Genomic DNA, 27,556 nt, shown 5'->3' with positions numbered 1-27,556 from the left:
TGATATAATTTCTAACTTGAAATGTTGCAAGAATATAGTATAAAGAACTTTTAAATACTCTTTCCAGAGCTCTCAGTTCACATTTTCTCCCAATTGCTTTATATATTGTCTTTATATACACATCTTTTTTCTGATCCATTGGGATTAAGTTACAGATGTGCCGTTTTGTTTGAAATATCTTGTCAGTTTCCTAAGAACAAGGACATTCTTTTAACAGCCGTAGATGAATGATCGTAATCAGGAAATCCACATGGATATGATAACTGCTACCTAACCCATCAATTGTGTCCGACCCCGTGGACTGCAGCATGCCAGGCTTCCTTCACCATCACCAACTCCCAGATCCTGTTCAAACTCATGTCCATCGAGTCAGTGATGCCATCCAGTCATCTCATCCTCTGTTATCCCCTTCTGCCTTCAGTCTTGCCCAGCATCAGGGTGTTTTCCAGTGAGTCATTTCTTTGCATCAGATGGCCAAAGTACTGGAGCTTCAGCATCAGTCCTTCCAATGAATATTCAGGACTGGTTTCCTTTAGGATGGACTGGTTTGATCTTGCAGTCCAAGGACTCTCAAGAGTCTTGAACACCACAGTTCAAAAGCAATTCTTTGGCGCTCAGCTTTCTTTATAGTCCAACTCTCGCATCCATACATGACTACTGGAAAAACCATAGCTTTGACCAGGCAAACCTTTGTCAGCAAAGTAATGTCTCTGCTTTTTAATATGCTGTCTAGGTTGGTCATAGCTTTTCTTCGAAGGAGCAAGCATCTTCATGGCTGCAGTCACCATCTGCAGTGATTTTGGAGCCCAAGAAAATAAAGTATGTCACTGTTTCCATTGTTACCCCATCTATTTGCCATGAAGTGATGGGACTGATGCCATGATCTTAGTTTTTTGTATGTTGAGTTTTAAGCCAGCTTTTTCACTCTCCTCTTTTGCTTTCATCAAGAAGTTCCTCAGTTCCTCTTCACTTTCTGCCATAAGGGTGGTGGTATCTGCATATCTGAGGTTATTGATATTTCTCCCAGCAATCTTGATTCCAGCTTGTGCTTCATCCAGCTGGGCATTTCGCATGATGTACTCTACATACAAGCTAAATAAGCAGGGTGATGATGTCCAGCCTTGATGTATTCCTTTCCCAATTTTGAAAGAGTCTATTCCATGTCCAGGTGAGTGCAACTGTGTGGTAGTTTGAGCATTCTTTGGTATTGCCTTTCTTTGGGATTGGAATGAAAACTGACCTTTTCCAGTCCTGTGGCCACTGCTGCATTTTCCAAATTTCCTCGGATATTGAGTGCAGCACTTTAGCTGCACTCAATCTCACACGCTAGCAAAGTAAGGCTCAAAATTCTCCAAGTGAGGCTTCAACAGTATGTGAACCAAGAACTTCCAGATGTTCAAGATGAATTTAGAAAAGGCAGAGGCACCAGATCAAATTGCATATTGAGTGCAGCATCATCTTTTAGGACTTGAAATAACTCAGCTGGAATTCCATCACCTCCAGTAGCTTTGTTTGTAGTGATGCTTCCTAAGACCCACTTGACTTCAGACTCCAGGATGTCTGGCTGTAGGTGAGTGATCACACCATTGTATTGTGGTTATCTGTGTCATGAAGATATTTTTTGTACAGTTCTTCCATGTATTCTTGCCACCTCTTCTTAATATCTTCTGCTTCTGTTAGGTCCATACTGTTTCTGTCCTTTATTGTGCCCATCTTTCCATGAAATGTTCCCTTGGTATCTCTAATTTTCTTGAAGAGATCGCAAGTCTTTCCCGTTCTATTGTTTTCCTCTATTTCCTTGCATTGATCACCGAGGAAGGCTTTCTTATCTCACCATGCTATTCTTTGGAACTCTGCATTCAGATGGGTATTTCTTTCCTTTTCTCCTTTGCCTTTAGGTTTTCTTCTCTAATCCATAGTCCAATGTAAAATGTTGCCGGTATTCCTAGTAATTTCTTCCAGTTTTCCTGGTTGAGGATCCAACCCAGAATCACTGTATCACTAAAAAACTTTTCATGTTTTTTTCCTTCCATGTCTTTCATGATATTTTTGAAAAGTGTTGGCTGACTCCTTGTAGAATGTCCTTCAATTTCAGTTTGATGTTGTCTTGCACTTAGATTTAATTTAGGTTTTTTTTTTTTTTTTAATTTTAGAAATACGGATGGTTTGATTTAAGATTTTTTGACTAGTATGGTGTGGAAGTGACAGGCATTCAGTAGAAACTACTTCAGATAACTGAGTTTTTATCTTTTAACAGGTTAGGATAGTGGTGTAACTTATGACTGGGCAGTGGCAGTGAGCCACAGCTCCCAGTCAGCTTATGTGATCTCAAAGCAACAAATACATTTAACTATTCTGTAGTTATACATTCTATTTCAGTACAGTGTTCAGTACATGAGACATTCAATCACAAATTCGAGTCTGAGTGCAAGCCCTTGGACTGCAGCACACCAGGCTCCTCTGTTCCCCACTACTTCCCAGAGTTTGCGCAAATTCATGTCTATTGAGTTGCTTATTCTACCTCTGATCGTCTCATCCTCTGACGCCCCCTCTCCTTTTGCCTTCAGTCTTTCCTAGCCTCAGAGTCTTTTCCAATGAGTAGGCTTTTCTGTATCGGGTGGTCAAAGCATTGGAGCTTCAGCAACAATCCTAGTGACTCTTTATGGTTGATTTCCTTCAGGAGTGATTGGCTTGATCTTTCACATATGAGAGATACCCAGTGCTTTATTACAAAGTGGACTTTGTCTTAGTTGATTTGGCTCAACTGAGGTTAATGTGTTAGGATGTTAAAAACAGCCTCAGGTAGGCTATGATATTCAGCCATGTCTGACTCTGCATCCCCACAGTTTGCCAGGCTCCTCTGTCTATGGGATTTTCCAGGCAAGAATAATGGAGTGGGTTGCCATTCCCTTCTCCAGGAGATCTTCCCTACCTAGAGACTGAACCGGCATCTCCTGCTTCTCCCGCATGGGCAAGAAGATTTATAATGTTCAGTAGGTTGTGAATTAAATATATTTTTGACTTAGGGTATTTTCAGTTTACTCTGGGTTTATTGCAACATAACCCCATCCTAAGTCAAGGCACATCTGTATCACAGAAGTGATACTGTGTACTCGATGCATCATACTGAGAGACACAATATCTGTCACAGTTCTAGTGATGTTTACTTTGAGCGCTTGGATTAAGGTGTATTTCTCAAGTTTCTCCGCTGTTAAGTTGTAAGAAGGTGTTTTGAATTTTGTGGTTAAATACCCTGTTCTTCAACTTTTCACTCACTGGTTTTAGCATCTATTGTTATTTTACCTCCATGATTACCTTATATTTATTAGTATTGTACAGTAGGGAAGGAGCTTTCTCTTCTTCACCAAGAACATTTCTTTCCATTTCTTGGTGTGGAGTCGGGCATTCTCAGCAAGTAACTTTGCCTTCTAAATACGGCTATGTGTAAAGAAGCCTTCCCTCTTTTGGTTTCTATATGGGAGAGAAACTAGAGCTAGTTTAAAATGACTAGTGGGTAAGAAAATTAAAATACAAGGCTGCGTGCTGTGGTGTTTGCCGCGCTCCCCCACTAGGAGGCAGTGCCATCGCTGACCCACACCTGCACGCTGGGCGGCCTCTAAGGCCCCGTGCTCCAGGTGAATGAGACGAGGGATGGGAAGGGTCGGGGAGGAGCAGGGGTGGCACAGAGAAGCGGTTTCATTCTCCATTAACGTTGAGGAGCTTCTCCTAGGCCTTAGTTCTTGCATCTGTAAAATCAGCCCTGGGCTCGTTAGAACCTCCCGTGGAACTTGTTAAAAGCAGGCGGTGAGGCGCTGCCCCCAGCCAGAGATTGCGCGGCTTCAGGCGTGGTGGGGCGGGGTCGCGGCTCAGGTGTGTCCGCTCGAGGTGCCCGTGGGGCTAAGTGTGCTCGCGGGCAGTTGCATCCCCGCTGGGCTGGACGCCTCCGGACTAGCGTCTCTCCGGTGTTGTTTGCGTCTGATAATGTCTGTTGGCATATGGCATGAAATATGATAGACTTCTGCCTTTTGTGTCACCTACTCTGCTGCTTCAAGATTTCAAAGAGTCCCAGGAACGTTTTGAAGGTAATTTTCTTTTTTTCCCCTATATTGTCCTTGTGGGCTGTGCTAAGTCGCTCAGTCGTGTCGGACTCTCTGTGACCCCATGGACTGTAGCCCTCCAGGCTCCTCTGTCCATGGGGTTTCTCCAGCCAAGAATACTGGTGTGGGTTGCCATGCCCTTCTCCAGGAGATCTTACCCACCCAGAGATCGAACCCATGTCTCCTGCGGCCCCTGAATTGCAGGCTGATTCTTTACCACGGAGCCTCCAGGGAGCCCATATTGTCCTTAGTTTTGTTAAAGTACAGTTTTCAACAAAGTGAAATGACTGTCACACAGATATAAAATGAACTTGGTAAGTATTTTTTAAAACCCTAATTTTTAAAAAACCGGTGTTACAGTCAGTTGAAAGGAGAAGTCAGAGACAAATTTGGAGGAAGGGAATGTTGAATTTATAAATGGACACAAGACCGATTTCTTCCACCAGAGGGAAGTCAGCTAAACCTCTAGCCAACAGAATTTATTTACATTTGTCTGTGGAGATCAGCCCTGGGATTTCTTTGGAAGGAATGATGCTAAAGCTGAAACTCCAGTACTTTGGCCACTTCATGCGAAGAGTTGACTCATTGGAAAAGACTCTGATGCTGGGAGGGATTGGGGGCAGGAGGAGAAGGGGACGACAGAGGATGAGATGGCTGGATGGCATCACTGACTCGATGGACGTGAGTCTGAGTGAACTCCGGGAGTTGGTGATGGACAGGGAGGCCTGGTGTGCTGCGATTCATGGGGTCGCATAGAGTCGGACAGGAATGAGCGACTGATTTGATCTGATAGGTAAGAATTATTTGCATTGTCAGGCATCTACAACTTAGAGAGTTGTAAAATAGCTCTAAGACAGAGAAAGATGCAGAGCCTTTCTTTAGAATCTGAATCAAAACCCAGGTTGGGGATGGGAGGGAGGCTGGGGAGGGAGGGGATGTGTATATAATTATAGCCTGATTGGCGTTGTTGTATAGCAACACTTGTAAAAATCAAAAAACAACAAAAAAATTTTTTAAGTTAAAAAAAAGAAAACAGTGGTAAGAGGAGCTCCTCTGGCTGAAGCATGGGAGCTCTGCCAACGTCCTTCCCCCACTTGGCTGACTCACTGCTGTTGAGACAGTGTCTGAGCTCCTAGGTCATTCTGGCCCTCCTGGTTTCTACCATGGGACAACTTGGCCTGAGCTCCATGTCTAACTGAGAATCTGGGTCTCCCTGACAGTGGTCTTTATACTGAAGGTTCTCAGACGTTTTATGGGTTCCCAGGACGCTGTGAAGTAGTCTCTCTGACTGACAGAGGGGAGATAGAGCAACAGTCAGGGTCCTTTACCCGGTCTTTGAACAGAGCAGCTCCACTTCCACCTTTGTGTGTGACGAGGTTGATTTTAATATGCCCCTAAGGAGAAGCTTCCCACTGCCAAAAGTTTCTGAAAAGATAAAGGAAGAAAGACTCCCACCTGAGGGGGGGCCGGGGCGGGGGGCGGTCATTGTGTTTAACAATTGAAGCACAAGTTTCGCCTCTACCTGAGGGCAAAATTCATGGAGGTATATCCTATCTCCGTGAATATGTGAATTCATATTTTGTGCATTGCCTATGTCATTAAGATTTTCAGTTTTATTAGTATATAATTGCAGTTTTTCTCTCATAAGTAGGAAAACTCCCTGTTACTGTGAATCATTTTAAATGTTACATTTGGTTTCTAAGTTAAATGTGTCAGGTGTTTGATTATTTTATTGATAGTTTCTGAAGTTTTAACTTTCTTTTTACTTGAAGTTGCCGCTTTTCCTCATTAGACGCTGGAGGAAACAAACAGCCGGATTCAATTGTGAGGAATGTGAGTAAAGCTCGTTTTCTCTTTTTCACCTGCAGGGGTCAGCAAACTGTGCCCAGCTGCCCGTTTGTGAATAAGCCGTGAACTAAAAACGATTTTCACATTTCTAAATGCTTTAAAACAGGGATCCCCAACCTCCAGAATCTAATGCCTGATGTTTTGAGGTGGAGCTGATGTCATAATAATAGCGTGAAAAAATTCCACGAAACCGGTCCCTGGTGCCAGAAAGGTTGGGGACCACTGCTTTAAAACCCAGCAGCAGCAAGAGGAGAATCCTGTGGGCTGTGGAAATTCTGTTAAATTGAAGTCAGTCTACATACAGAATTTCATTGGGACGCAGCCACATTCTTTTGTTTACAAACTGTAGACGGCTGTGTTCCTGATTCAGTGGCTGGATTTCATAGTTGCCACAGAGACAGTAACGAGGCACTGTGATCACTTCACACTACAGATTGCAGTTACACATTTATAACGCTGCAGTGTTGTGAGGGCCATACTGGTCACCATGTCGTCAACATTTTATTTTTTTTTTACAAATTGTTAGTGCACACTTTCATTGAAAAAAAGAGAAAAGTGGGCCTTCAATGTTAAGGTATGAGTGGCTCATTCGGTAGGTGGGCAGGGGAAGTGTTACCAGTGCTGAGTTTGTTTTCTCTGCACATGTTTCTTCCAGATAAATTAGCTTATTTAAAACTGTTAGTCTTTGGGTGAGAGTGGTTGTTTAAAGAGCTGAAAACATTGGGAGCAATATGAATAGTCAATTTAAAAAAAAGTAGATAATTCTGAATGGTTTTTCTTGACTCTTGATAAGTCAAAGAATGTTACCAATACTGCTCAGTTATGCAACAGTCTGTGCCAACTTTGAAGAGTCTGAAGAATTAGTCTGTAGAGTAATCTGCATGGAACAGCTACTGGTGAGAATATTTTTAAAGATGATAAATTACTGATTCAATAGGACCTGAAGTGGGAATTGGCTGAGCTAATGTTATAGCTGATGTTGGTAGAAATATGTGCAAAGCAGAAAGGACCTTATTTGGACAGAATTCAAAGCTTGCAGAAATGGAAAGTGTTTAAAACCTGTGCTGTTCATTGCATTACTCATTAATATATATTCTACAGAAAATAAATCTGTCAATTACTGAACCAGTAACTGTTCACAATGAATTTTACTCATAGACTTAATCATCATCATTTCCATGAATTTTGGTCAAGTGTTATTTAACTGTGGTAAAGTTTTTTTAAACATACAATATTTATTATTTTAACCAGTTTGGAGTACAGTGTACAGTTTGGAGGCATTAAATATGGTTACAGTGTTATGGTAACCACAGTTGCTATATTTAAAGCCTTTCATCATTCCCAACAAAAATTCTGTACTCATTAAACAGTAACTCCTTATTCCCCCATATCATATTTTGTTCATCCATTCATTTTATGGTGGGCATTTTGGTTGCTTCTGCTTTTTGGTTCTTGTGAATAATGCCACTATGAACACAGGTGTACAAATGGCAGTTCAAACCCCGGCTTTCAGTTGTTTTGAGTACCTACCAAAAAGTGGAGTTGCTAGATCATACGGTAAATCTACGATTAATTTTTTTGAGGAAATGTTGTACTATTTTCACAGCAACTGCACTGTTTTACATTCCTACTAGCCGTGCACAAGATTTCTAATTTCGCCACATCCTTGCCAAAGCTTCTTACTTTGTGAGTTTATTTTTTGATTTTTTTTTAAAGTATTTTTATTTTTGGGTGTACTGGGTCTTTGTTGCTATGTGGGCTTTTCTCTAGTTGCAGTAAGTGGGACTGCTCTTTGTTGTGGTGTGTGGCCTTCTCATTGTTTTGGCTTCTGTTGTTGTGGAACACGTGGCTCTAGGTGTGCAGACTTTACTAGTTGTGGCGCGCGGGCTCAGGAGTGATGCTGCATGGGCTCAGGAGTTGCAGCGCCCCAGCTGCAGAGCACAGCCTCAGTAGTTATGGCACATGGGCTTAGTCACTCTGTAGTATGTAGGATCTGCCCAGATCAGGGATGGAACCTGTGTCTTCTGCATTATCAGGCAGATTCTTTACCACTGGGTCACCAAGGATGCCCCTGTTAGGTCTATATATACACACACACACATATATATATATATACACACACATACACACACACACACACATATATATGTATACACACATAATAGCCATACTCATGAGTGTGAAGTGGTATCTCATTGTAGTTTTGATTTGCATTGCCTTAATGATTAATGATGTTGAGCATCTTTTAGTGTGTTGATTGGCCATTTGTATATCTTCTTTGGAGAAATATCTGTTCAAGTTCTTTGTCCATTTTTAAGCTGGGTTTTATTGTTACTGAGTTGTAGGAGTTCTTTGTATATTCTGGATATTAATTCTTTATTGGATGTGGTTTGCATGTATTTTCTCCCACGCTGTGGGTTGCCTTCTCTGTTGATAGTGTCCTTTGATGCACAAAAGTTTTAAATTTTGATGTAGTTCAATGAGTTATTTTTTCATTGCCTATGTTTTTGGTGTCATATCTAAGAATCCTTTACCAAATCCTCATGAAGAATTACCCCTATGTTTTCTTTCAAGAATTTTATGGTTTTAGCTCTTATATTTAATTCTTTGATACATTTTGTGATAATTTTGGGGTGTGATTATAGTTTCTTTTAACCTCTAAACTTTATTTTGTGTTGGGGTGTAGCCAATTAACAATGTTGTGGTAGTTTCAGGTGAACAGTGAAAGGACTCCTCCATTCATATACATGTATCCACCTGTGTTAATTTTTGTATATGCAGTGAGGTAGGGTGTCCAGCTTCATTTTCATTGCATGTGGAAGGCGAGTTGTCCCCAGCATCATCTGTTAAAGCGAGTGTTCCTTTCCCCTTGATTGAACTTGAGACTCTTATCAAAAATCAGTTAGCCATGAATGTATGGGTTTGTTTCTGAACTCTCAGTTCTGTTCCACTGGTCTGTAAGTCTGTCCTTCCGTCAGTCCACAGTGTTTTGATTACTGTAGCTTTGAGTGAGCTGTGAAGTAGAAGTCCTCCCACTTTGTTCTTTCCAAGATTTTTTGTTTGTTTGTTTCCCTGGGCTGTGTAAGTTTGCTAGAGCTGCCATAGCAAAACACCACAGACTGGATGATTTTCTTACCATTCTGGAGGCTGGAAGCCCCACATCAAGATGTGAGCAGCTTTGATTTCTCCCGACTTTGATTTCTCTCTTCTTGCCTTGTAGCTGGCAGTCTTTTTGCTGTGGCCTCAAGTGGTCTTCTCTTTGCATGCACAGCCCTGGTCTTACTGTGGGTCCAAATTTCCTGATCGTATAAGGACTCCAGGAGGAGTGGATGAGGGCCTCATTGTGACATAGTTACCTCTTTAAAGGCTCTGTCTATAGATGTAGTCACATTCTGAGGTATTGAGGGTTAAGACTCCTGCATGTGAATTTTGGGGAATACACTTCAGCCTCTTACATGGACTCCATGCATTTGAGGATCAGCTTTTCTGTTTTTGCAAAAGAAGCCCCCTGGAATTTTAATAAGAGTTGCTCTGAATTTTGTAGATGGCTTTGGGTAGTATTGACATCTTGACAATATTAAGTGTTCTAATCCATGAGCATGTGATGTCTTTCCACTTATTTACATCTCCTTTAATTTCTTAGAGGAATACTTTGTAATTTTCAGGGAACAGTTTCTTGTACTCCTTGCTTAAATTTATTCCCAGGCATTTTATTCTTTCAGATTGTGCTATTGTGATAAGTGCATGTGTGCTAAGTCATTTCAGTCATGTCCAACTCTTTGTGACCCTATGGACCATAGCCTGCCAGACTCCTCTATCCGTGGGATTCTCTAGGCAAGAATTCTGGAGTGGGTTGCCATTTCTTAGTTGAGGGGATCTTCCCTACCCAGGAATGGAACCTGTCTCCCACCTTGGCAGGCAGGTTCTTTGCCACTAGCACCACCTGGGAAGCCCATTGTGATGTAATAAATTTATATTAAAAAAAAGATAGATATTTGGTCTTTCTCCCCAGTTCCTGGCACAAAATCTTCTAAAACCCTTGGGATTTCCTGAGTATTAAAGATGGAAGCCCATGATTTATTATTTATGAAGAGAAGAAAAGTAAAAATATTAATCCCTCAGTTGTGTCCGACTCTTTGCACCCCATGGACTGTGTAGCCCACTAGGCAAGAATTCTCCAGGCAAGAATGCTGGAGTGGGTAGTCATTCTCTTCTCCAGGGAATCTTCCTGACCCAGGGATCACACCTAGGTCTCCTACATTGCATTGCATTTGGGCAGATGCTTTGCTGTCTTAGCCACCAGGGACCCCCTTTTTTTTTTTTCTTTCTTTTTTCAGGGACCCTTTTTTGTTAATTCATAATAAGCCCTTTTCAACCATACCTAAGTTTATGCTAATCAAGTGAATATTGGTTGGGTATAGCTTCCAGATGGGGGCTGGTTGCTAGAGGAACCAACCAGGAGATTAGAGGATTGGAACTTTAAGCCCCACCCCTGATTTCTGTGGAGGGGAGTTGTTTAGTCATTCAGTTATGTCCAACTATTTGTGACCCCATGAATTGCAGCACACCAGGTTTCTCTGTACTTCACTGTCTCCTGGAGTTTGCTCAAACTTGTGTCCATTGAGTCAGTGATGCCATCCAACTGTCTCATCCTCTGCCACTCCCTTCTCCTTTTGCCCTCAATCTTTCCCAGAAAAATAGTGCAAGTAGCAATCTTTATCATGGCAAGGGGAAAAGTTTTATAATTTGGGTATCCACTTTAACAATGAACATTATAAGACTTTCCAGACTATCATAAACCCTTTCTAAACAATATTTTGATGGTGATATAATAGTTCATCAATAAACGTAGAGTAATTTATGTAACACAATCATTGATATTTTCACTGTTTTCAGTTTTTGGCCAATGATGCTGCAACATGCATTTGTATCTATAAAGTTCTGGGAGAGGCTGTTTCCTTAAAGAGATCTAGAATTGGAATTGTTGCATCAGAGGATGAAAGGTTGTAACTGCTCTTTAAAAGGTGGCATCTCAGAGAATCCACTGAGGCAGAGAAACCATCATCCAGGTGTGCTGAGCTCCTTGCTTCTTCACACCCTCACCTCTCTCATTTTCCACTGCCCAAGTTTCTTTTGTAATTAATTCAGTAGAAAATGAGTTTATATGGCATTTCCTCTATAACTCACGAGGGAGATTATTTCTCCATATAACTATTCAGTTCAGTCGCTAAGTCATGTCCGACTCTTTGCAACCCCATGGACTTGGGCACGCCAGGCTTCCCTGTTCTTCACCATCTCCCGGAGTTTGCCCAAACTCATGTCTATTGAGTCGGTGATGCTATCCAGCCATCTCATCCTCTTCATCCTCTTCTGCCTTGAATCTTTCCCAGCATCAGGGTCTTTTCCAATGAGTCAGCTCCTTGCATCAGGTGGCCAAAGTATTGGAGCTTCAGTTTCAGCAGCAATCCTTCCAATGAATATTCAGGGTTGATTTCCTTTAGGATTGATAGGTTTGATCTCCTTGCAGTCCAAAGGAGTCTTCTCCAGAACCACAGTTTGAAAGCATAAATTCTTGTCAGTTCTTCAATGCTCAGCCTTCTTTATGGTCCAGATTTCACATCCATTCATGCAGAGTGCTGAGAGGCTAGAAATTGAGTTAATCACCAGTAGCCAATGATTTAATCCATCACATCTATATAATTGAGCCTCCATAAAAACTGTTAAGTGATAGGGGTTAGTGAATGAGTGCTGGGAGGGTACATTCCATACTCCTTGGAGACCAAAGATCCTGTGCTCAGGCTCCTTCCAGAACCCACCATGTGTAACTCCTCAGTGGGCTGTTCACCTGTGTCCTCTATAATAAACCCGTAATAATAATGTTTTCCCCTGAGTTCTGTGAGCTGTTACAGCAAATTACTGAACCTCAGATGGGGTCAAGGGAGCCCCCAATTTGTAACCAAGTCAGACAGAAGTGTGGATAACCTGGGGGCTCATGGCTGAAGTAGGTGGATTGAGATTTTAAACCAGGGGGGGATTCTGTGCTAACTCTGGGTAGTGAGTGTCAGAACTGAATGAAATTGTAGGACATCAGATGTTGTTGACAGAGAATCTGAGAATTGCTTGGTGTGGAAAACCCACACACAGATATTACTGTAAATAGAATTGATTTCTCAGTTTTCTAGCCATTACTGGTATATAGGAACAATTGATTTTTTTCAATTTTGAGAATTTGTTGATTAGCTTCAATAACTTTATGGTACATTCCTTGGGATTTTCTGTGTGTAGGATCATGTCACCTGCAAATACACATAGCTTTACTTCATTTCCAATATGGATGCCTTTTATTTCTTGTCTAATTGCTGTGCTAGAATTTCTAGGACAGTGTTAAATAGCAGTGGTAAAAGCAGGCATTCTTGTCTCATTCATGAAGTTACAAGTAAAGTTTGCAATCTTTTCTTTGTGGAGCATAATGTTAGCTGTGTTTTTTTCGTAAATGCCCTCTATCATGTTGAGGAATCGTCCCTCTACTCATAGCTTCTGAGCATTTTTATCATGAAAGAGTGTTGGCTTTTGTAAATGCCTTTTCTGTATTAACTAAGATGACAGTATTTTTTCTCTTCCTTCTACTACTGTGATATATTACATTCATTTTTTTCTTATGTTGAATCCTTGCATTTCTATTATAAATTACACTTTATCATGGTATATAATCCTTTTAACACACTCAGTTTGATTTGCTAGTATTTTGTTGAGGATCTTTGCATTGCTTTTCATAAGCAGTAGTGATTTCTAATTTTCTTTTTTGTGATTATCTTGATATCACTTTGGTATCAGGGAAATGCTGATCCCATAGAATGTGATAGAAACTGTTCTCTCCTACTTTATTTCTTTGAAGAGTTTGAGAACTGGTGTCAGTTTTTCTTTAAACTTTTGATAGAATTCACCAGTGAATCCATGTGGCCCTAGACTTTTCTTTGTTCAGAAGTTACTGATTACTGAATCAATGTTTTTACTTGTTATAGGTCTAGTGAGATTTTCTACTTCTTCAGTCAATTTAGGTAGTTTGTGTATTTCGAGGAATTTGTCAGTTTCATCCAGATTACCCAATTTTAGAGCCCAAAGGATTCCAGTTCTTTCTTTTGTTAAACCTTGGCTGTTAAGAGCTAGGGTGTGAGAAAGTGTCCATGTATGGAGAGGTAAATATAAATGTATAAAAATAAATTTGTGTTTATAAAAGTGCAATTTGATTTAGGACTTAACAAATTCAGCTAGCAAAGCAAGTTACAGGTTAAGACTATTTTCCTTCTTAAAAGAAAATGAATATTTTTAATTAAAAAATTTTTTTTAATTATTTGAACAGGCAGCATGTACGTGGTTCACAGTTCAAAAGTTACAAATGAGTTTACAGTGAGCAGTTTCCATCCAGCTCATTTCCTTCATCCTGCTGGCTCCCCCTTTGCACATGGAGCCCTGTTGTCAGCTTCTAATATGTCCTAGATATGTTAAACATACATGTGGCAGGTTTTAAAGTGTTGTTCAGTCGCTAAGTCATGACTTTTTGTGACCCCATGGACTGCAGCACACCAGGCTTCTCTGTCCCTCACCATCTCCTGGAGTTTGCCCAAGTTCATGTCCGTTGGATCAGTGATGCCATCCAACCATCTCATGCTCTGTCTCCCTCCTCTTCTGCCTTCAGCCTTTCCCAGCATCAGGGTCTTTTCCAGCGAGTCAGCTCTTCACATCAGGTGGCCAAAGTATTGGAGCTTCAGTACCAGTCCTTCCAATGAGGTTTGATTTCCTTTAAGACTGTCTGGTTTTATCTCCTTGCTTTCCAAGGGACTCTCAAGAGTTTTCTCCAGAACCACAGTTTGAAACCATAAATTCTTTAGTCAGTTCTTCATTGCTCAGCCTTCTTTATGGTCCAGCTCTCACATCCATACTTGACTACTGGAAAGACCACAGCCTTGACTAGACGGACTTTTGTTGGCAAAGTGATGTCTTTGCTTTCTATACACTGTCTAGGTTTGTCATAGCTTTCTTGCCAAGAAGCAGTCGTCTTCTGGTTTCATGGCTGCAGTCACCATCTGCAGTGATTTTAGAGCCCAAGAAGAGAAAATCTGATACTGCTTCCACCTTTCTCCCTTCTATTTGCTATGAAGTGATAGTACCAGATGCCATGATCTTAGTTTTTTGAATATTGAATTTTAAGCCAGCTTTTTCACCTCCTCTTTGACCCTCATCAAGATGCTCTTTAGTTCCTCTTTGCTCTCTGCCATTAGCGTGGTATCATCTGCATACCTGAGTTGGTTGATATTTCTCCCGGAAATCTTGATTCCAGCTTGCAAATTCATCCAGCCTGACATTTTACATGATGTGCTTTACATATATGTTAAATAAACATGGTGACAGTAACCAGGCTTGTTCTACTCCTTTCTCAGTTTTGAACCAGTCAGTTGTTCTGAATAAGGTTCTAATTGTTGCCTTTTGACCTGAATACAGGTTGATCAGGAGCCAGGTAAGATGGTGTGGTATTCCCATCTCTTAAAGGGTTTTCCATGGTTTGTTGTGATCCACACAGTCAAAGACTTTGGCGTAGTCAATGAAACACAGAGGTAGATGTTTTTCTGGAACTCCCTTGCTTTCTCTTGGACCCAGCAAATGTTGGCAATTTGATCTCTGGTTCCTTTGCCTTGCTAAAGTGAAAGAAAGTGAAGTTGCTCACAATGAAGATTGACCTTTTCCAGTCCTGTGGCCACTGCTGGGTTTTCCAAATTTGCTGACATATTGAGTGTAGCACTTTAATAGCATCATCTTTTAGGATTTGAAATAGCTCTGCTGGAATTCCATCCCCTCCACCAATTTTACTGGCAGCAGTGCTTCCTAAGGCCCACTTGCTTCACACTCCAGGATGTCTGGCTCTGAGTGAGGGACTGCACCACTGGGGCTGTCCAGGTCATTAAGAGCTTTTTTGTACAGTTCTTCTGTGTATTCTTGCCATCTTTTCTTGATCTCGTCTGCTTCTATTAGGTCTTTATTGTGCCCATCTTTGGGTGAAATGTGCCTTTGATATTTCCAGTGGTCTTGAAGAGCTCTCTAGCCCTTCCTCTTCTGTTGTTTTCCTCTATTTCTCTGCATGTTCATTGAAGAAGGACTTCTTGTCTCTCCTTGCTGTTCTCTGGAACTCTGCATTTAGTTGAGTGTACCTTTCCCTTTCATCATTGCTTTTTGCTTCTCTGCTTTCCTCAGCTGTTTGTAAAGCCTCCTCAGATCAATGACTTTGCCTTCTTGCATTTCTTTTTCTTTGGGATGGGTTTGTTCACTATCTCCTATACAATATTATGAACCTCTGTCCATAGTTCTTCAGGCACTCTATCTACTAGATCTAATCCCTTGACTCTATTCATCAGCTCCACTGTGTATTCATAGGGGATTTGATTTAAGTCGGACCTGACTGGCCTAGTGGTTTTCCCCACTTTCTTTAGTTTAAGCCTGAATTTTGCTATAAGGAGCTTATGATCTCAGCCACAGTCAGCTCCCAGTTTTGTTTTTGCTAACTATATAGAGCTTCTCCATCTTTGGCTACAAAGAATATAATCAATCTGATTTCAGTATTGACCATTTGATGATATCCATGTGAAGAGTCATCTCTTGTGTTGTTGAAAGAGGGTGTTTGCTATGACCAGTGCGTTCTCCTGGCAGAATTCAGTTAGCCTTCGCCCTGCTTCAGTTTGTACTCCAAGGCCAAACTTGCCTGTTACTCCAGGTATCTCTTGACTTCCTACCTTTGCATTTCAATCCCCTGTGATGAATAGGACATCTTTTTTGGGTGTTAGTTCTAGGAGGTCTTGTAGGTCTTCATAGAATCATTCAACTTCAGCTTCTTCAGCATCAGTGGTTGGGGCATAGACTTGGATTATTGTGGTGTTGAATGGTTTGCCTTGAAAATGAACCGAGATCATTGTTGTTTTTGAGATTGCATGCAAGGACTGCATGTCAAACTCTTGCTGACTATGAGGGCTGCTCCATTTCTTCTAAGGGATTCTTGCCCACAGTAGTAGATATAATGGTCATCTGAATTAAATTCGCCCATTCTGATCCATTTTAGTTCACTGATTCCTAAAATGTCAATGTTCACTCTTGCCATCTCCTGCTTGACCACTTCCAATTTACCTTGATCCATGGACCTAACATTCCAGATTCCTGTGCAATACTGTTCTTTATGGCATCAGATTTTACTTTCATCACTAGACACATCCTCAATTGGGCATCATTTCTGCTTTCACCCAGCCTCTTCTTTCTTTCTCCACTCTTCCCCAGTAGGATACTGGACACCTTCCAGCCTGGGAGGCTTATCTTTTGGTGTCATATCTTTTTACCTTTTTATACAGTTCATGGAGCGCTCACAGCAAGTATACCGAGGTTTTTGCTCCATTCCCTCCTCCAGTGGATCACATTTTGTCAGAACTCTCCAGTGTGATGTCTTGGGTGGTCCTGCACAGCATGGCTCATGGGTTCATTGAGTTATGCAAGGCCCTTTACCACGACAAGGCAGTGATCCATGACATGTGTCCACGCATTATTAAGACTCCCTCCCTTCAAGAGGTGTAGGTTTCATCCCTCTCCTTGGTTATGGGCTGGACTTAGTGACTCACTTAACAGAACATGCCAGAAGTGGCAGTCTGTAACATCCAAGACTAGGTCATCCGAATACTTTGTGACTTCCTTGGATTAACTGCTCTGTGCGAAGCCAGCTGCCTTGTTGGAAAGGCACTTTGGCAGCCTTTTGAGAGGTCCACCTGGTGAGGGACTGAACCCACAACCACAATGGGAGAAAGTCACCTTGGACGTGGGCCAAACCTCCAGCCCCAGTGACTGCACCCCAGATAACATCTTATTTTTTAATAGAGACATAATTCACATATTATAAGGTTTGCCCTTTTGAAGTATAATCATAGTGGTTTTTAGTATAGTCCCAAGATTGTGCAACCGTCACCGCTATCTAATTTCAGAACATGCACATCATCCCCAAAGGAAGCCTCGTACCAATTCCCTCCCCATTTGTCTACCCCCAGCTCTTACCTAAAAATACATAAATAAGTAAAACAGTACTCATTGGTTTTGGGCTGCTGGGTCTTCATTGCTGTGCTCGGGCTTTTTCTAGCTGTGGCAAGCAGGGCTGTTCTTCATTGCAGAGCACAGGCTCTGGGCTCACAAGCTTTAGTAGTGGCAGCACATGGGCTTGGAGCTTGCGGCTCACGGGCTCGAGGGTGCGTGGGCTTCGGTAGTCGTGGCACACACGGGCTCAGCAGCTGCAGCTCATGGCCCCTGGAGCACACAGGCTTCAGTAGTTGCGGTGCGTGGGCTTCGTTGCTCCGAGGCATGTGAAGTCTTCTCCGACCAGGGATGGAACCATGTCCCCTACGCTGGCAGGTGGATTCTTAACCACTGAGCCAGCAGGGATGTCTCCACTAACCTGCTTTTAATTTCTATGGATTTGCCTGGAAATTTCATATAAACAGAATTGTATAATATTATGGTCTTTTGTACCTGGCTTCCCTCACTTAGCATCATGTTTTCAGCATTCAACCATGTTTCAGTATATCAGTATTTCACTCCTTTAAATGGCCTGATAATATTCCAATGTATGGATGATACCACATTTTGTTTATATATTTATCAGTCTATGAACATTTTGGTTGTTTCAGCTTTTTAGTTATTGTGAATAGTGCTGCTATGAACATGTAAAATTTTTGTATGAATCTAAGTTTTCATTTCACTTGGGTGTGTATCTAGGAGTGTACTTGTTGATGTCCCACGGTAACTTGATGTTTGACTCTTTTGAAAAGTTGCCAAACTGTTTTCCAAAGTAACTGCACCATTTTACATTCCAGCAAGCAATGTATGGGGTTTCCAGTTCTTCCACATTCTCAGAAAAACTTATTACCTGTCCTTTTTTGGTGATGTCATACTAGAGTGTGTGAAATGGTGTCTTATTGTACTTTTGTTGTGCATTTCCCTGATGGTTAAGGATGTTGAGCATCTGTTCATGTGCTTATTGACCATATGTGTATATTCTTTGAAGAAATGTCTATTCAAATCCTTTGCTCATTTAAGAACTGGATTATTTATCTTTTTATTGTTGAGTTATAAGAATTCTTTATATATTCTGTTTACTGGGACCTTATCAGATATATGATTTGCAAATACTTTCTCTCATTCTATGCGTTGTTTTTTTTCACATTCCTAATAGTGTCCTTTGAAGCACAGAATTCTAGGTTTTGTTGAAATCTGATTTATCTGTTTTTTCCTTTGGTTGCTTGTGCTTTAAAAAATCATTGCCTAACCCAAGGTCACTGTGATTCATGCCTGTGTTTTCATCTAAATACTATACAGTCCATGGAATTCTCCAGGGAAAAATACTGGAGTGGGTAGCTGTTCCCTTCTCCAGGGGATCTTTCCAATCCAGGGATTGCACCCAGGTCTCCTACATTGCAGGCAGATTCTTTGCTGAGCCACCAGGGAAGCCCAGGAAATAAGAACCACCAGGGAAACTTCTTCATCTAAAAGTTTTGTAGTTTTAGCTCTCATGTTTAGGCCCTTGATCTGCTTTGTGTTAATTTTTTTATGTGGTGTGATGTACGGGTCCAACTTTATTCTTTTGCATGGAGATATCCAGCTATCTCAGCCCCATTTGTTGAAAAGACTGTTCTTTTCCCCATTGGAAGATCTTGGCACGCTTGTAGGAAATCAGCTAATCATAAATGTAAGGGTTTATTTCTGGACTCTCAATTCTACCCCATTAACCTGTACACCTGTCCTTATGCAGATATTACACAGTCTTCATTACTGAAGCTTTATAGACGGTTTTGGGCTTCCCAGGTGGTGCTAGTGATGAAGAACCTTCCTGCTGATGCAGGAGACATAAGAGATGCAGATTCAGTCTCTGGATCAGGAAGATCCCCTGGAAGAGGGTATGGCAACCCACTCTAGTACTCTTGCTTGGAGAGTCCCCATGGACAGAAGCCTGGTGGGCTTACAGTCCATAGGATCACAAAGAGTCAGACACAACTGAAGCAACTTAGCACATATAGAAAGTTTTAAAGTGATGAAGTGTGCATCTTCCAACTTTGTTCTCTTTCAAGATTGTTTTGGCTATCCAGGTCTTAGGTATTTCCATATGAATTTTTAGGATCAGCTTGACAAAAAAAAAGGCAATTGGGCCTTTAAAAGGGGTGGTGTTGAATCCATAGATCAATCTGTGGATTGTATTAGCTTCCTAGGGCTGCCATAGTAAAGGACTACAAACTGGGTGTCTTAAAACAACAGGGATCAGCTTTCTCTTAGTTCTGAAGATTAGAAGTCTGAAATCAAGGTATCTTCAGGGCCATGCCTCCTCAATCCTATAGGCAGATCCATCCTTGTCTCTTCCTAGCTTATGGTGGTTTCCCAGCAACCTTTGGTGTTCATTGGTGTGTAGGTGCATCACACGTGGCACCTTTTTATAAGGACACCAATCATATTGATTTAGGGGCCCACCCTATCCCAGTGTGACCTCGTCTTAACTAATTACATCTACAAGTGACCCTATTACAAATAAAGTCACTTCTGAGGCATGGGGTTGAGATTTGAACATGTGGCTATTGGAAGGGTATATTTAATATACCAGGAGGAGCAGGGGGGCGACAGAGGATGAGATGTTTGGATGGCATCACTGACTCAGTGGACATGCATTTGAGCAAAGTCCAGGGAAGAGTGAAGGACAGGGAAGCCTGGCATGCTGCAGTCCACGGGGTCGTAAAGAGTTGGACACAACTTAGTGACTGAACAACCACAACAGTATATATCATTGATTCTTTATTCAGTATTTATTATTGATTCAAACAGTATATATAGTTGATCTTTTTCCATTATAGATTATTAGATATTACCTATATTTCCTTAATTTCATTCTTAATCATTCATAGTGTGTAGAAGCAGATGATTTTTTATTGAAATATAATTGCTTTACAATGTTGTGTTAGTTTGTGCTGTACATGCAGTGAAGTGATAGACTTGATTTTTATATATTGAAATTGTATCCTGCAACCTTGCTGCTTTTGGAAGGAGGACATTTCCCCCTACCCCTTTTGAGTTCTTTTGGCTGGTGTAATAATCGAATAGACACAAAACAGATTAATGGGAGGGAAAGGAACTATTTTGTACACATGGACGTCTCATACAAATGAGACTCCCAAAGTGACCAAAGCAGGATATTTTATATATCAATTTTGAACAAAGAAACAATTATTTGTGAAAATTTAATGAAGGGGCTTGTGCTTAAAGTTGTAAAACTTGTTTATACAGCTTTCTTAGCCTTGAATTCCCTAACTCTGGTGATAAGGATGCTTTCTGTTCTCCTGGTATAGGGAGGAGATTGTCTTCCCTCTTTAAGGGGGAAACAGGGAGGTCAGAGTATTTTTTATATCATTTTGTCCTCTATTTCTCAAGGAACTTCAACTCAAGATCATCAGTATGCCATGGTGGCATATCTTGGAGTGGCCTGCTCTGATCACAAGTGAAAATGAAAGTGAACATTGCTCAGTCGTGTCTGACACTTTGTGACCCCATGGACTATACAGTCCATGGAATTCTCCAGGCCAGAATACTGGAGTGGGTAGCCGTTCCCTTCTCCAGGGAATCGTCCCAAGCCAGGGATCAAACCCAAGTCTCCTGCAATGCAGGCAGATTCTTTACCATCTGAGCCACCAGGGAAACCCCTCTGATCCCCAACATTAGGTCTAATGGGTTTGTGTGTGTGTGTATTCCTTGGGGTTTTCTATATACAAGATCATATTGTCAGCAAATAGACATAATTTTAATTTTTCCTTTCTGATCTGGAGACTTTTCTTTCTTTTTACCCCCCAGTTTTCCTGGTACTTTGCCTCAGTACAATGTTGAGTAGTATTGAGAGCAGGTATCTTTGTTTCATTCCTGATCTTGGGCAGAAAGTTTCCAGTCTTTCACCACTAAGCAAGAAGTCAGCTGTGGGTTTTTCTATGTCTAGTTTATTGGTATTTTTTTTTATCATGAAAGAGTGTTGAATTTTATCAAATGCTTCTTGAGATAATCGTGTAGTTTTATTCTTTGAGTAAAATGTGTTACAGTGACTTTCCAACATTGGACCAATCTTGCATTCCTGAGATAAATCTCACGTTTTTATGTGTAGCTGCATTCAGTTTGCTAGCGTTTTGTAGAGGATTTTTGCATCTGTATTTATAAATGACACTGATTGATAGTTTTCTTGATATATATTTGTCTAGTTTTGGTGCCAGAAGGGTAATACTGACCTCACAAAATGATCTGGGAAGTGTTCCTTCCTCTTCTGTTTCTAGGAGGAATTTGAAAGGAATTGGTGTTAATCCTTTTTTTAGATGTTGGTAGAATACAGTGGTGAAGCCATCTGGTCTTGAGGTTTTCTTTGTGGGAAATTTTTTGATCACTACTTCTACCTCTGCTTATTATAGATCTGTTCAGCTTTTCAATTTCTTACTGAGTCAGTTTCATTATTTTGTGTCTTTCTAGGAATTTGTACATTTCACCTAGTTATCTCAAGTGTTGTTATATAGTTATTCATAGTATTCTTTTATAATCCTTTTTATTTCTGTAAGGCTGGTAGTGTTGTGACCCCATCTTTCATTCATGATTTTCTCTCTTTTATTTTCTATCTAGCCCAAAGCTTTTCAATTTGTTCATCTTTCAAAGTATCAACTTCTGGTCTTGTTGATATTTCTCTATTGTTTTCCTGTCTTTGTTGCAATTACTTCTGCTATAATCTTTATTATTCTTTCCTAAGGTTTGCTTTGATTTAGTTTGCATTTCTTTTACTAACTTATTAAGGTAGAAAGCTGTTGATTTGAGTTGTCATCTTTTTAATGTATAATTTACAGCTGTAAATTTTTCTGCAAGCACTGCTTTCGCTACATTCCGTAAATTTTAGCCCCTTATATTTTCATTTTCATTCATCTCAAAGTATTTTCTAATTTCTCTTGTTATTCATTGATCTTTTAGTGATTAAGGATTATGTTGTTCAACTTCCACGTATTTGTGAATATTCAAATTTTCCTGTTATTTATTTCTAGTTTTATTCCATTTTGAGTAAAGAATATACTTTGTATGAGTTCAGTCCTTTTAAACGTATCGAGCCTTGTATCATGGCCTGTCATATTCTCCAGGCAAGAATACTGCAGTGGGTTGCCACCCCTCCTCCAGGGGATCTTCCTGACCCAGGGACTGATCCTGTGTCTCGTGTCTCCTGCATTGGCAGGCGGGTTCTTTGCCACTATTGCCATCTTTGAAGCCTAGTTGCGTTATAGTGTTGTTCAAATCTATCTCCTTGTTGATCCTCTGTCTACCCATCATTGAAAGCGGGGTATTGAGGACTCCTCCGATGATTAGGAGTCGGACACGACTGAGCGACTTCACTTTCACTTTTCACTTTCATGCATTGCAGAAGGAAATGGCAACCCACTCCAGTGTTCTTGCCTGGAGAATCCCAGGGACGGGGGAGCCTGGTGGGCTGCTGTCTATGGGGTCGCACAGAGTCGGACACGACTGAAGCGACTTAGCAGCAGCAGCAGCCGATGATTATTGTTAAATGGTCTAATTCTCCGTTCAGTTCTTTCGGTCTTTGCTTCATGCATTTTAGTGCTCTCTTATTAGGTATATGTTTATAATTGTTAAATCTTCTTGATAGAGTGCTTCTTTTAGCATGATAAAATGTCCTTCTCTGTCCCTGTTAACAATTGTTTGTTGTTTTAAAGTGTATTTTGTCTGATATCAGTATAGCCACTGCAGTTCTCTTTCAGTTGCTGAGGGATAGATCATTTGTATCCTTTTAGTTTCAACATGTTTTGTCTCTGAATCTAAGGTGTGTCTCTTGTATTGATTGGATAGCATGTAGTTTGATTGTTATAACCGCCCCCCCCCCTCAAAAAAAAGTCCCTTATGACAGTCTCCACCTTAGTTGCAGTGTTTGGTCCACTTGAGTGTCCTTTCTGACAAGGTGGGATTTACGCCTTCCTTTTGGCTATTTGTTTTCCCTGTGTCTCACATCTTTTCTGTTGCTCTATTTTTCCACAACTGCCTTCTTTCTGTTAAACAGATATTCCCTAGTGCACCATTTAAATTACCTTGTCATTTCTTTTGTGTCTTTTGAATTATTTTCTTAGTGGTTGTTCTGGATATCTTCATTTCTAATAATCTGATCATTGAGTTCAGATTAATACCAACTTTATTTCAATAACATGTAAAATTTTGCTCATACGCATTTCTATTTCTCCCTTGCTTTGTGTTATTATTATCCACATTAAATCTTTATATATCAGATGCCCACCCACATCCCAGTGCCATGGCATGTCACTGCCTTCTGACCTCCATAGTTTTATGATGAGAAATCGGCTGCTGCTCTTATTGAGGATGTCCTACACATAATATGTACTAAGTCACTTCTCTCTTCTGGCTTTTGAGATTCTCTTTCTCTGACTTTCAATAGTTTGATTATGATGTGTCTTGGTATGGTTGTCTTTGAGTTTATCACATTTGGAGTTCATTGAGCTTCTTGGGTCTGTAGGCAAATGTTTTTCATCAGATTTGGGCAATTTTCTGCCATTATTTTTCAAACACCCCTTTTGCCCTGTTCCTCTCCTTCTGGAGTTCTCCTTATGCTCTGCTGGTGCACTTGATGCTGCCCTAGTCTCTGAAGCTTTGTTCAGTGTTATTTTTCTTTCTGCTTTTCAAGACTGGTAAACCCGATTTACCTGTCTTCAAGATTACCAATTCCTTCTTGCATCTGCTGAACTCTGCTGTTGAATAGCTATAGTGAATTTATCATTTCAGTCATTGTACTTTATAACTCTAGACTCTTTATTTATAATTTCTCTCTCTCTATTGATACTCTCTTTGGTAATACATTGTGTTCATACTTTCCTTTAGTTCAAATAGTATTTCCTTTAGTTCTTTGAATATATTTTAAGTAGCTGATTTAAAGTCTCTAGTCTGGTCTTTGAAACTATTTCTTATTGATAAGGTTTTGCCCCCTGCCCCACCCAGTATCTGGATCACATTTTTTTTTGTTTCTTCGCATGTCTTGTGATATTTTCATGAAAATTAGCCACTTAAATTAATATAATGTGGTGGCTTTGGAAATCAGGTTCTTCCCTCATCCTCAGAGGTTTCTGTAGTTGCTGAAGTTACTTGTTGGGTAACTTCTCTGAACTATTTTTGTAAGGTCTGTATGCTTTTTGGTGTGTGTCCACTGACGTCTCTGCTTAGTTAGATTAGTGCTAACAGTTGGTCAAAGATTTCCTTTAATGCCTGGAACAATAAATCACCTGGTCATTGCCAAGGGGTTCTGTATGCTTGTCGTGGTATGCCTTCAACACTCGGCCAGAGACTTAGTAATATCTCTGCCTTGCACTTCACTTTCTGCTTGTAAAGAGCCTCGGTGTCAGCTTGTGGTGAGAGGGCCTTATCAGTTCCTTTCTGAGCATTTACACAATCCTACTACCTGTGCCTCAGCCTTCTGGATTCTGGGGAACATTTCAGATTTTCAAAGCCCTTATGGACATCTCCTGCCCTAGATTTTACTTTTAAACTTTTTGAGGTAGCCTGTTGTTTGCCTCAATAGCGTGCAGTAGCCATAGCATCAAAAAAAATTACCTTGAAATGTTTTTACCAACACCCTCAGGGAAAAGACTTTCCTCACTGGACAAGCTCCAAGTCTAATCAATTAGGGCAGCCTTGCAATCGAGGCTTCCGGGAGCTACCAGACAGGTCACATGATGGCAGTTCTGTGGGAATGAGGCTTTCAAGAAGCGCCGACCCCAGCTTGCCTCTCCTGCTGTCTGCCAGGCTGCTGTTTTCCACTGTGATTGTGGTTGTTGATTTTCAAGGCTATCATGGAGCCGGAGAGAGGGGGGTGGAAATAAGACAAGTTAAATTGCCCCAAAGCTCACTGTCGTTACTGAGTTTTGGTCACTTTTCTTGATTGAAACTTCCCAGATTGCTGAAATCTTCTGGTTAATTTCCAGATTCTGAAAAGCTGGTTCTGACCACTTTTGTCAGTTTTCTTACTGCCTTTCTGGAGGTTGGTTAGAATTTTTGAAGGTCCTTACTCCACTTTTACTGATACCACTGCCTGGGTAACATCTTGACTGTAACTCTGAGAGAGAGACTAAACCAGAACCATCCTACAAAGGCACCCCCAAATTCTTGACCCACAGACACCGAGATAATAAATGTCTGTTCTTTTAAGTTGCTAAGTGTTTCAGTAATTTTTTAGGTCATGATACCATTTGTAAGGAAATACATATATTTCTCTCCTCTTGCTGCTGCTAAGTCGCTTCAGTTGTGTCTGACTCTTGGCAACCCCATGGACTATAAACCACCAGGCCCCTCCGTCCATGGGATTTTCCAGGTAAGAGTACTGGAGTGGGGTGCCATTGCCTCCTCCAGTGCATGAAAGTGAAAAGTGAAAGGGAAGTCGCTCAGCTGTGTCCGACTCTTCGCGACCCCGTGGACTACAGCCCACCAGGCTCCTCCGTCCATGGGATTCTCCAGGCAAGAGCGCTCTACACCGTGTTCTACAAGTTTTTTACTTAGTGAATAGTGGTTTCTTTCTTATTTCTTTAATGTTTGGCTGCATCAAGTCTGAGTTGCATCATGCAGGATCTTCTGCCGTGGCACACGGACTCTACTTGTGGCGCGTGTGCTTCGTTGGTTACGGCGTGATGACTCAGCTGCCCTGTGGCATGTGGCATCTTAGCTCCCCGACTAGGGATCAAACCAGTGACTCCTGCATTGCAAGGTGGATTCTTAACCACTGGACCACCAGGGAAGTCTCCCCCTTTCTTTTTTATGGCTCTCTCAGATACTGTGCATACATTTGACGAGTAACTTATGATGCATATCTGCCTCTACTCACTCAATGATGTATATTAAGACTGTGTCCAGTCTTCTGCTCTTTTAAATAATTCTGGATTGTGGTAGTTTTCTTTCTGGCACATGTGTTAAGTTTTCAAATGGGCCTGGCTCTGCCACATATGTTATATAGGAGCTGGCAGAGGCTTGATGACAAAGAGGTCTCTTTCTAGCCTTTCCTGCACCAGAGACGGGCTCCCACATGTGGCAGGCTATGTCATAAGTTGATGTCCTTACAGACAGGCTGACATAGACCTGTCTGGCTTGAGGAAAATGTCTGCTGAGGGGTGTTCCTCCATTCCTGTGATGGATTTGAAGAAAAAAAAAGCATAATGCTGGGATGAATAGTCTTATTTCTTCAAGATTTCTGTTATGTGTAGAAAATTCCCATTTCTAGTTTTGTGTTTGCCCTCTAAAACCTGAGCTTTTACATTTTGTTTCCATAGAAACAAAAAACCTGAATGAATCTAGTATTCTCCCACAGGACAGGCAGTTATCTCACTGAACAGGAAGTCTAGAGTTTTGAGGGTTCCAGGGCTGGTTGATAACACTGAAAACCCAGGTTTCTTCCATCCTTCACCATTCTCTCTGTTGGAGGTGGCTTCATCCTTGAACTAGGAACAATATGGCTGCAACAGTGCTGGGTATCACATCCAGACCCAACCCACCTAGAGAGAGGGGAGAGAGAGAGAGAGAGACTCTTTCTGTGGCTCTCTGGGGGGAGTGAGAACTTGATTCACAATCATTCTTGCAGATTTCTCCTTATGGCTTACTGGGCAGGATAGGGTCACCTGTCCATTGCTGAAACCGTCACTGATAGCTACAGGGTAAGCATTTGGTGCGGGAGGCAACCCCAGCATCAGTGAAGCAGAGATGGTGGCCTTCCTGCAGGCAGTGAGAGTTAGCATTAAACCTAAACTTGGAGCTTTGTTCTAAGGTCTTTATGTCACGTTGTTGTTGTTCACTCACTCAGTCGTGCCCACCTCTTTGTGACCCCATGGACTGCAGCCCGCCAGGCTTCCCTGTCCTTCACTATTCCTGGAGCTTGCTCAAACTCATGTCCATTGAGTCAGTGATGCCATCCAACTGTCTCATCTTCTGTCGTCCCCTTCTGCCCTCAATCTTTCTCAGCATCAGGGTCTTTTCCAATAAGTCGGCCCTTCTCATCAAGTGGCCAAAGTATTGGAACTTCAGCTTCAGCATCAGTCCTTCTAATGAATATTCAGGACTGATTTCCTTTAGGATGGACTGATTTGATCTCCTTGAGTCCAAGGGACTCTCAAGAGTCTTCTCCAACACCACAGTTCAAAAGCATCAATTCTTTGGTGCTCAGCCTTCTTTATGATCCAACTCTCACATCCGTATATGACCACAGGAAAAACCATAGCTTAGACTCAGTGGCAAGCCACTCCAGTAGTCTTGCCTGGAAAATCCCATGGATGGAGGAGCCTGGTAGGCTATAATCCATGGGATTGCAAAGCGTAAGACACAACTGAGTGACTTCACTTTCTTTCTTTTCTTTCTTTCTTGACTATATGGACCTTTGTTGGCAGAGTAATGTCTCTGCTCTTTTTAATATGTTGTCTAGGTTTGTCATGGCTTTCTTTCCAAGGAACAAGCATCTTTTAATTTCATGGCTGCTGTCACCATCCACA

General features: G+C 41.3%; 1 long non-coding RNA gene and 1 other non-coding gene across 2 annotated transcripts in view; both read left to right on the top strand.

Annotated features, from left to right (window-relative positions):
* Window positions 1-5,580: 5,580 nt before the first annotated feature.
* LOC133233917 (uncharacterized) overlaps window positions 5,581-27,556 on the top strand; it is a 47,593-nt gene continuing 25,617 nt past the window's right edge. The window contains exon 1 of the long non-coding RNA XR_009731916.1: window positions 5,581-5,930. This is a non-coding gene — a long non-coding RNA (uncharacterized LOC133233917). The remainder of the gene's footprint in view (window positions 5,931-27,556) is intronic.
* Window positions 25,960-26,107, top strand: LOC133234829 (small nucleolar RNA SNORA12). Its single transcript, XR_009732326.1, has one exon. It is a non-coding gene; the product is annotated as a small nucleolar RNA SNORA12 (small nucleolar RNA).

The sequence above is a fragment of the Bos javanicus genome, chromosome 21, assembly GCF_032452875.1.
Source record: "Bos javanicus breed banteng chromosome 21, ARS-OSU_banteng_1.0, whole genome shotgun sequence".
NCBI lineage: Eukaryota > Metazoa > Chordata > Mammalia > Artiodactyla > Bovidae > Bos > Bos javanicus.
Note: the sequence above shows the minus strand (reverse complement) of the source record. Positions and strands in the feature narration are given on the sequence as shown.